Here is a 10183-nt window from a genome sequence, read left to right on the forward strand (position 1 = left end):
GTAGCTATGCCACCAAGCCAGGATTGAGAGAGGGGTTGGCATAAGTTGTTCGATATGCTAATAGGACTTCCAGATGGGCACCTGGTTTTAAACAATATATGCTAAATTCATATTAAAGGCAATATTTTATGTTATGATGGCAAATGAATACACCAAGTGTTTAGAGGTTTTATGGATGCTCTCAATAAGTTATTTTAGTATAGAAGTGAAAATAAAAGGGTAGGAACGAAATTCAGGTTGATAATTGAATGAATGAGCAACAACAGGGAGCCAGAAAACCCCAGCCTATTCTTGCAATGGGAGTAGCAAACTGAGGGTGACTATAAGCAGGAAAGGAAGGAGGGAGGGACTTAAAGCTGGGGATACATGTTGTGAGTCAGATTGTAAAGAATTCACATTCTAAGCGAGTTTCTGGATCCTTGGCTTTGTGAATGAGAACCATCATAGTTCACACAAGTGAACAGTTTCTGAGATGACAATTCAGCATATCCATAGACAAAATATTGAATATATAAGGGTTTATTTTATATATTAAGTTTGTAGTTATATACACATATCACAGTGATTGGAATATATCTGATAATTTGATACAATATCTTAGATTTTACCAAATTATTACTTTTGTTAAGAATCAACAAAAGTGAATTGAAACCCTTTTCTGATTAAGGAGATTGTCATTCAGAAGATTATCATATAATGTACTTTTATCTAATAAAATGTTTCATAGTCTTTGCGAATAAAAGGCTAGACTTATAGTGGTCCAAAAAGTGTATATTTCTTAAGCTGATTAATTGCTCTTCATTAACTTGGAAGCAGGCTTTATCAAACAACCTTGAATTATTTGTTTAAAAATTACTTCAATGAAAAGTTGAAAGCAATAAAATAAAACTTCCTTATGTCCAAAAACATGCAGCACTCACTAACAAAACATGAAGGGCACAGAAATATATTACATTGGCTTATATAACATGGGAATATAGTATGAATGCAGCAACCTAAAAGATAAAAAACAGTTAGATGTAAAATGCTGAGAAAGTGTAGTTAGAGAGAGCAAGGACAATACAAGAAAAATTACAGAACAAGAGTAGGGAACACTAAGCTTAGTCCAAAATAAAACAAAAACAAAAATAAAACTAAAGGTTTCTTTTGACTGAAAGATCAGTAAGAAGCAACATTAAAAAAAAAATGTTCTCTCTCATATGCCTTAAAAGAAGTATACATTGCAAGTAATTAGGCATCATATTTCGAATTGATAGACTATATACAACCTGATGACAGGTTGTGGCAATAGATTTTTTGAAAAGAATATTTAGAAATTTTTCAATCGCTACTAAAAGATCCTAACAAATTGATGCTGAATCCAGAAATGTAGACTATGGAGCATTAATGTATTTGTCTTTTAAAATTTTGAAAGAATGTCAGAAAGTATAATAGAAGTATTCAGTGGACTTTCAGAAAGCAGAATAATGGGTAGAGACTGACATTTAGGTGGGTGGAAGGTATAGAGAAGCAAACTTTATCTTATTATAAAGAAAAAATGTTATAATAAGAAATCTTGTCCAAAATAACTTGATGATTACCCCAAGAGCATTGAATAAGTAAATAAATCACATTTAGTTTTTGCTCCTTGTATGTCCTCATGGGATGGCTCTAGAGTTTAACCTTGCTATGAAGTTATAATTGACTTATTTTTCAGCCTTTGCCCAGAGGAACTTCTTCCTCCAAAATTCTGTAAAATGTTATGCATTCTCTGAATAATTTCAAGAGTTTGGAAAAAACTAAGACTACTATGAATTCTAGCTGCTGCTATCTTTGTAGGTCTCCAGGGATCAGGAAGTTTTGTTCACCTTAAATTTCCATTTTGCTCTCATCTTCATTCTAAGGCCTATGAAATGTGTCAGCAGGGAGGCAAAAGATTTTCATGCAGTTTGATTTCATAGATTCAATTAACATTTATTCAGTTTTGGTAGGGAAATACCCATTATTCGCTGAGAAAACTAGAGATTCCCAGTCCATCGTCTTCATCCTGTGTGCAGGAAGACATCTATAAAAGGTTTTCAAACAAAATTAAAGAGCAAACTTTAATAATAGGTAATGGGAAATTATGGACCCAGGCAAAACCACTAAGAACATGATCATGCCATGCCTATAAGGGTGGTTACTTTGCTGGGGATTAAACATTATTTGAGATGTTTAATTTTGATGTGGTCATTGATAGTTTATATTTTTAAATTTTTTTTATAGGAGAAAGTAAAAATAATTTGGAACTTTACTGTTTCATGTGAAAAAGTTTACAAGACAAAAGAAACATAAGTTCAGGTAAGAATAATTATAAAACAATAAATCATATTTATTTTAGTAATATAAGCCAGACAGAACATGTTTAATATGCTTAAATATATTTTTTCTCAAGTTTCAAAATGTTCTATGCCACAGATTAAAAATTATCAACATGAGAATAAACTTCAATATTCCTATCTCATTGCTTGAAGAAAGATCATAGCTAAATCAGACTGGGAACACGGTAGTTGATATATAAAATCTAGTCCTAGTGATGTGTATTCTATAATCTTTCTTGTTTCACTGCTTAGAAAACCTCACAATCACAAAAATTCTCCATTATCTCTATTCCAATTATTTCATACCAAAATTGGCTCTTTAACATTCTTTATTAATGGAGATGAATATTTTCATAGTCAATATTCTATAATTTTGCATGAAAATCTTTTCATGGTCAATATCCTATAAATTTGTGTGCAAATTCTATAATTATAATTCTATAATTATTCTAAAGTCAGGCTTGCTCTCAAAAGCCTACCTGTATTAAAGTTGCTGTGCTCCAAAAACATCTTACCTAAAAGTTTTATCACCTTTGGCATTTAAAAAAATGTTAGCGGTGAGTTCATTTATTTATTATTGGTCAGTTAGTAATAAATCAAAGGTAGTTATTATTTTGTAATAAACATCTCATCTCGTATCATATCATGTTGTAAGTTGCAATTACATTTCTTTTTTTGTCTTCATTTTTAGTGACAAATGCAATACTTGACGCAGAATAGATGCTTAAAAATGTTAACTAAATGTATTAGTTGATAATCAGACAGATGAAATGCATTAATTCTCAAAAAACTAATATGTCACTTTCAAAAAGGGTCAAAAAGTAGCGTTTGATTTGGTATAAGAATTTAAGGGATTTTTCTTCTCTTTCTCCTGCCCGTTTCCCTCTTCCTCCTCCTCCACTTCTTCCTTTTTTTAAAATAACATTAAACAACAAGGCTTGTTAAGCTTGTGACTTTTTTAAGAGTTTATATGCCATTGATATAAAAATTATATATACTTAAGGCATAAGACTTGATGTTTTAATATCTATACATTGTGAAATGATCACCACAATCAAGCTAATTGTCGCAAGCTTGTGACATATTGCAGAAGGGAGACATATATGTGAAATGATTTTAGCACGTTTTAAAAGTCCTTACTATTCTGTATAACTGATCTCCTTTTCCCATTCCAAACCAACAAATGATGGCTGCGGTTTGAAACTGTTCCATTCAGCTTCACGCCTAAATTGCTTCATTCCATTCTAGGAATCAAATTTAGTCATCCTCCTGGGTGTTAGGCTGTAAGTCTAATTTATCTCCCCAAATAAAACCAAATGACTATACATTTATTTGAATAGATTTCAAATGTATGGTGGAGCAGTTGGTGTGAGGACAGTGGAGACGGAGGATACTAATATTATTATGTTCAATCATTTTTCTGTTGATTTGAATGTATTTGAATTAATTTTAGTCTTTTTGGGATGAAGTTGTTAAGAGAGGTAACAAATGAAACATGTAAGGAAGGTCATGAAGGCTTTGGGATCTGAGGGACTTTTGTAGAACATAGGAAAATAAAAAAAATAAACCTCTTAAACCTCTTAGAGTTGAGGGAGGATGAAGAGTCAAAGAGAAATTCTGCATGTTCTGTAATTACGATTGCTAGCATGGCACTTATTTCAATTTTGGCAAAGATATTTTCTGGATCATTTGTTTGTTTTTATTATCCATACCACTCCTTGGAAGAATGAATGACATTTGGCTTAAATGCCACCAAAGAAGAAAAGATGTGGTATGGTCATCTTTTAAGACAACTTAATAGACAGTGAGTGTGTTGTTTTACATAAAAATAAGGTCTTGAACAACGAGAACACATGGACACAGGGAGGGGAGCACTACACACTGGGGTCAGTTGGGGGGAAATAGGGGAGGGACGGTGAGGGGTGGGGAGTTGGGGAGAGAGAGCAAGGGGAGAGATGCCAGATGTAGGTGATGGGGAGGAAGGCAGCAAATCACACTGCCACGTGTGTACCTATGCAACAATCTTGCATGTTTTTCACATGTACCCCAAAACCTAAAATGCAATAAAATAAATAAATGGGAAAACAAACCCAGAAATATTTCAAATTAACCAAAGTTGTTTGGGTTGCTTAATAGGTCACCCAAGTTCAAATAGGTTAATTTGGATGCATTTAAGAAATTAATATTATTTATTCTTAAACTACTGAACTCTTACTATCAGCTTAAGAGTTCAAAATATTTCTGTATAATCTAATATATTAGAGTTCAAAAAATTTTCTGTATAATCTATTATTTTACACAGTATGGACAGTCCATAATATATTAGTAAAATTATATTTGCTATACAATCTAATATATTATTTTACACAGTATGGACTCCATACATAATTTCCTTGAGATTGTAAGAGCTGTTTTGGTAGAAAGTCCATGTTACTTGGGAATGTAGTTTTAGCTTTCTTTTCCCTCATTTATTTATTTTTTTATTACCACTTTGAAACAATGTGTTTTTAAAGGAAAAGTGAATATTACATGATACTTTAAAACTTAAGGATGAGTCTTTTTTTTTTTTTTTAGTATTAGGAATTTGCCAACAATATTTTGAAATCAACATCTCAATCACAAATGACATCTCATAAGCCATCTCATGTAACAAGGTAGAGAGATATAAAAAAGTAGCAAACTACATTGTGCTGAAATTATTACTAGTCTGAATACAAAAAAGGGTGCCATGGGTCCAACCTCCATTGTTAGCCAGTTGTATTACCTTAGGCAAGTCAAAATATCTCTCATCTTTCATTTGCTCATGTGTGTAAATGCAATGGGACAATGAAGGCATATGCCAACTATAAAGTTTTCTTTAATGTTATGTATTTTTGTTATAGTAGAGAAAGTGTAGAACATTTATTTGCTGACTTTCTATTACACCTTGAAGCAGAAATTTGCCATGGGTGACAAGGGAGGAGACAACCATTCAGAAGTGACTGACTTCATTCTTGTAGGCATCAGAGTTCGTCCAGAGCGCCACAGTCTCCTTTTCCTACTATTCCTGATTATTTATGGGATGGTTCTTCTGGGAAACCTTAGCATGATTGGCATCATTGTGATTGATCCCCGGCTGAATGCACCAATGTATTTCTTCCTAGGCAGTCTTTCCGTCATTGGTCTCTCCTACTCTACTGGTATTGTACCCAAAGCCATGGTCAACATCCTATCTCAGAAAAAGACCATATCCTTTGCAGGTTGTGTGGCACAGCTGTTCCTTTATGCACTTTTCATGGTAACAGAGGCCTTTGTTCTGGCAGCCATGGCCTATGACAGCTTCATTGCCATCTGCAACCCACTCCTCTACTCTGTTCGCATGTCAAGAAGTGTCTGTATCCAATTGGTGGCTGGTTCCTACCTCTGTGGCTGGGTCAGTTCCATCCTTCAAATCAGTGTCACATTCTCTATGTCTTTCTGTGCCTCCCGAGTCATTGATCACTTCTACTGTGATTCTAACCCGATTGAAAAGATCTCCTGTTCCAATGTCTTCATGAATAGATGGTGTCAGTTAGTTTGGCCGTCCTCATTATTTTGCCCACAATTGTTGTTATTGTGGTATCTTATATGTACATTGTGTCCACAGTTTTACAGATCCGCTCCAGTGAAGGGAGGAAGAAAGCCTTCTCCACTTGCAGCTCCCACCTGGGGGTTGTAAGTTTGCTCTATCACGCCTCCAAACAACCCTGAGCCTCGTAAAGTGGCTTCAGTATGTTACATTTTGTTCACACCTATGTTGAATCCTTTAATCTACTCTTTAAGAAATAAGGATGTTAAAGATGCCATGAAAAAAGTCTTATGGAAGAAAAAAATTTTACTCTAAATCTGCTTTTATTTGTTTTTCTGTTTCTTGTATCAATTATTTTTTACTGCCTGATTTTCTAGATGTAGGCATTTAAAGTTCAAGTTAATTAATTATTTGTTGAGATGAAGTCTTGCCCTGTCGCCCAGGCTGGAGTGCAGTGGCGTGATCTTGGCTCATTGCAACCTCTGCCTCCCCGGTTCAAGAGAGTTTCCTGTCTCAACCTCCCAAGTAGCTGGGATTACAGGCGTGTGCAACCATGCCTGGCTAATTTTTGTAATTTTAGTAGAGGTGGGGCTTCACCATGTTGGCCAGGCTGGTCTCGAACTCCTGACCTCAGATGATCCACTCACCTTGGCCTCCCAAAGTGCTGGAATTATAGGTGTGAGCCACTGCACCAGGACAAGTTTATTTATTTTTTAAAGAAATTCCTTGAATAATTTCCCATAATGAATGTTATGCATAAATTACTTTTTCCCAAGGCAATGTTAAATTGGAAAGTTCTGGACATTTATGAAAATGTGTTATGTTTCTGTAAATGTAATATTTGTTACTTTCTTTCTGCATCTTCACATAATAATATGTTAGGTGAAATGGGGAGGTATAATATTTTATTATTTGTCTTTTCTTGCCTAGGTGAAGTTTAGATACAGGAAATACTTTATATGGTGATTAACTTGGAGGCTGTGTGTCCCAACTGGTCGATATGCAAATAATATTTGTTATAAATGCTAGTATCGTGTTTGGTTTTGATGACATGCTGAAGATGTGAGAGCATGTGTATCTGATGAAAAGGAAATAGAATGGAAAAATAACCTTTTCTATTAAAAGCATTAAGGAAAATAATGATCTTTGTTGAATTAAAGGGCCAATGAAGAAGATATATGGGCAAATTGCTTTGATTTGGTTTAAATCAAGATATTTTATTTAATGCTCTGTGAATGTCATCTCTGTTTTGCTCTAATGAAAATGTCTTCTTATGATTCCATGATGTTTTCAGCTCATGCTATCTTCTGGATAATATTAATTATCGGTTATAAATATGCAGTTAGTGAAAGTTCTATATTGAAATGAAGTCAGCTTGAAAATCTCAGTTACAGATATCACAAGGTTTTACAGTAGTCTATATGAATTGTTGAATTATATGTGTGTGTATGTATGCATGCATACCTTACAGTGGCCTATATGAATGGTTGGATTACATATATGCATGTATGTATACATGCGTATGTGTTTGTTGATATATATCTGTGTATTAGTTTGGGTATGAGATGTTTAAAAATGTGATTAGCCCTAAACTTCAAATGTCAGTTTAGAAAAGGGTAGTTAACAGACTGGCCCACAGCTTTGATAAGTATCAAGGGAAGCCAGGTTCCAGAAAAGGTCATGTCAGAGTTAGTATTTTGCAAATGATTTAAGTAATACTTTAAACAAACAATTGCAATTCCTAAATCTAGACAATATCATCAAAGACAAAAACTAAACCTAAGAAATAAAATACAACTGCCAGTTTTGTTCATGTACTTGACATTGTAAAAACCTAGCATATGGACCTTTAGGTCTATTTTTTTCTATTTTTGTTTAGTTGGTGAAGTCTCCTTTGACGAATGTACAATGGCATGCATATTTGTAGATTAAATTTTATTATGGGAAGGGATTTGAGGATAATTATTCTCATCTAAGAGAGGAGAAGGAAGCTACGAGACGTAACAAATCAAGGTTATGTTTATCCCCCTCTCCCAACGCCAGTCAATATGCCATTTCTATTAATGCTTAATTTCATAAAAGCAATATTTGAGAGCAAAACAGAAATTCAACTCACTCAAATTCACAGAAATGAATTTTCGGTGTAAATTATTATTAGTCTGGAGATTCCTCTCTTAGGTTTAGGTTTTATTACTTATACTGAATGCCCATTAGCCTTAGACTGTCATTCTTTGATGCACCTACTAAGTGTGAGTACTTAAGGACTATTGAGGATAGGCAGTAGAATATTGCATAAGAATGCAGCCTAGATCTATTTGCTTTAGTCTTAAATATGTTGGATTACATATCCTGCTTTGTAGCCATAACAGATTACAGTATTCCAGGGAATAACCTCATAAGTGGCATTGCCTAAACCACCTCAAATATTAAATAAATCCAGAAGAAAATGGAAAACCCAAGACAAACTGCTTTCCAAGGTCTTAAACTCAGTCATTTCTTATTTTCTTTTAAATTGCCATAAAGATTTTCCTTGGTAATTTTTTTTCTGGGTTTATATGCCTCATGTAAAAAGTAGTGGCCAATTTATAACTTTCTTGTTACTTGTGCCATCAAGATTCCATCAGAACAACCCTATGTTATCCCACATTTTGTTGGCTCTCATTAACGAAGCATTTTATTTTTAAATTATGTGTAGATTGCTTTTGAAACATTACTACATCCAAGAGACTTTGAAGTTCACATTCTGCATCCTATACATCAAAAGTTTTTATTTAGAGGAGGCTTTTAAACTTGATACAAAATCCACATTGAAAAAGCTTTTAATATAATGATATGATCTTGAGAGACTGAAGATTGTATTAGGCATCTTAAACCCTGAAAGTAACTGTATTGTATTGTTTTATTTTTCCTGGTTATAACTTTTTGTACATACACATATACTGATTGATCTGTAGCATGATATACTTCGGTTTGTCTTTAAATTTGATGTGATGTTGGAGTTTACCTAACATTTAGTTCTATTCACATTTGATGTACTGATATGGAACTTTGGTGAGGGTATGTAGAATTCTATTTTCTATTACCAGGGTGCTAAGATTCTCTGACTCTGATAGTTGCAAATGATAAGCACTGACATAAATTCACAAATATGTTAAAGTCACTAAATTAAACATTGTTTACTAGCACCCAGAGCTTGCTTCATTTGCCTTCAGATAGTTTCAACTCCTTATTATGGGATTTAAATTGTTATGTTGATTGAAGTAGCTGAACTAATAAAATATTATAAAAATGTTTCAGTGGTGGATTGATACCAAACTATGTTACTTTTGCTCTTGTGAGTTGAGGATGAGCCATCACTTTGCCTAATATCACAATACCAGAATAGGTGATAAAATCAATAAAAATTCTGAAAGTTTGTAAACTATTTTCCTAGTGACCTCAGTGAGGACAAACTACTGTTGAGGGCTGGAGAGGAAGATGAAGAAAAAGGAAAAGATGGGTTAAGAAAAAAAGGATATGTCAGAACTGAAAACAAAATGAATGAAAAAAGAATTCGTTTCAAAGTCATTTCCTAATTATCCCAATTTTGCAAAAAATAAATAAATAAATAAATAAAACAACAAAACCCAAACACTTTACAAATACTAATGTCCATAGTTCTTAAGTTTATAAAATATGGCTTCTATATTTTTGAAATAGCTCCTTCTTTCTTTCTTTTTGAGACTGAGTTTCGCTCTGTTGACCAGGCTGGAGTACAGTGGCCTGATTTCAGCTCCCTGCAACTTCTGCCTCCTGGCTTCAAGTGATTCTCCTGCCTCAGACTCCTGAGTAGCTGGGACTACAAGTGCCCATCACCATGCCAGGACGATTTTTTGTATTTTTAGTAGAGACAAGGTTTCTTTCACCGTGTTAGCCAGGATGGTTTCGATCTCCCTTGTGATCAGCCCGCCTCAGTCTCCCAAAGTCCTGGGATTACAGGCGTTAGCCACCGTGCCCGGCCCCTTGTCTCTTTATCACTTTTATAGCATCCACCTGTTCAAATTTTTTGACATTCCGAGGAGTGGCATTAGCTTCCTCAGTTGAGTGTCTTGTAGATAGGTTTCTTTTGCGACAACCTACATAAACTAGCTTTGGATTTAAGTAAAAGATAAACATTTAGTCATATAAATTTTCTTTTGCTCTGTCTGCACATACACAATGGCAAGGCTGGAGAAGAGGAGTTTCTCCTGAACATTCCAGGAAACTAGAAAACAGAAAACAACAACAAAAAAATTCAAATGCAAGCCAAACTTTTCAA

The 10183-nt window shown here is 34.1% G+C and overlaps 1 pseudogene; it reads left to right on the forward strand.

The window, feature by feature from the left end:
- Nucleotides 1-2168: 2168 nt before the first annotated feature.
- On the forward strand, nucleotides 2169-6367 carry LOC108284944 (annotated as a pseudogene).
- The last annotated feature ends 3816 nt before the right edge of the window (nucleotides 6368-10183 follow it).

Source organism: Cebus imitator, unplaced genomic scaffold (genome assembly GCF_001604975.1).
Source record: "Cebus imitator isolate Cc_AM_T3 unplaced genomic scaffold, Cebus_imitator-1.0 Scaffold285, whole genome shotgun sequence".
NCBI classification, from domain to species: domain Eukaryota; kingdom Metazoa; phylum Chordata; class Mammalia; order Primates; family Cebidae; genus Cebus; species Cebus imitator.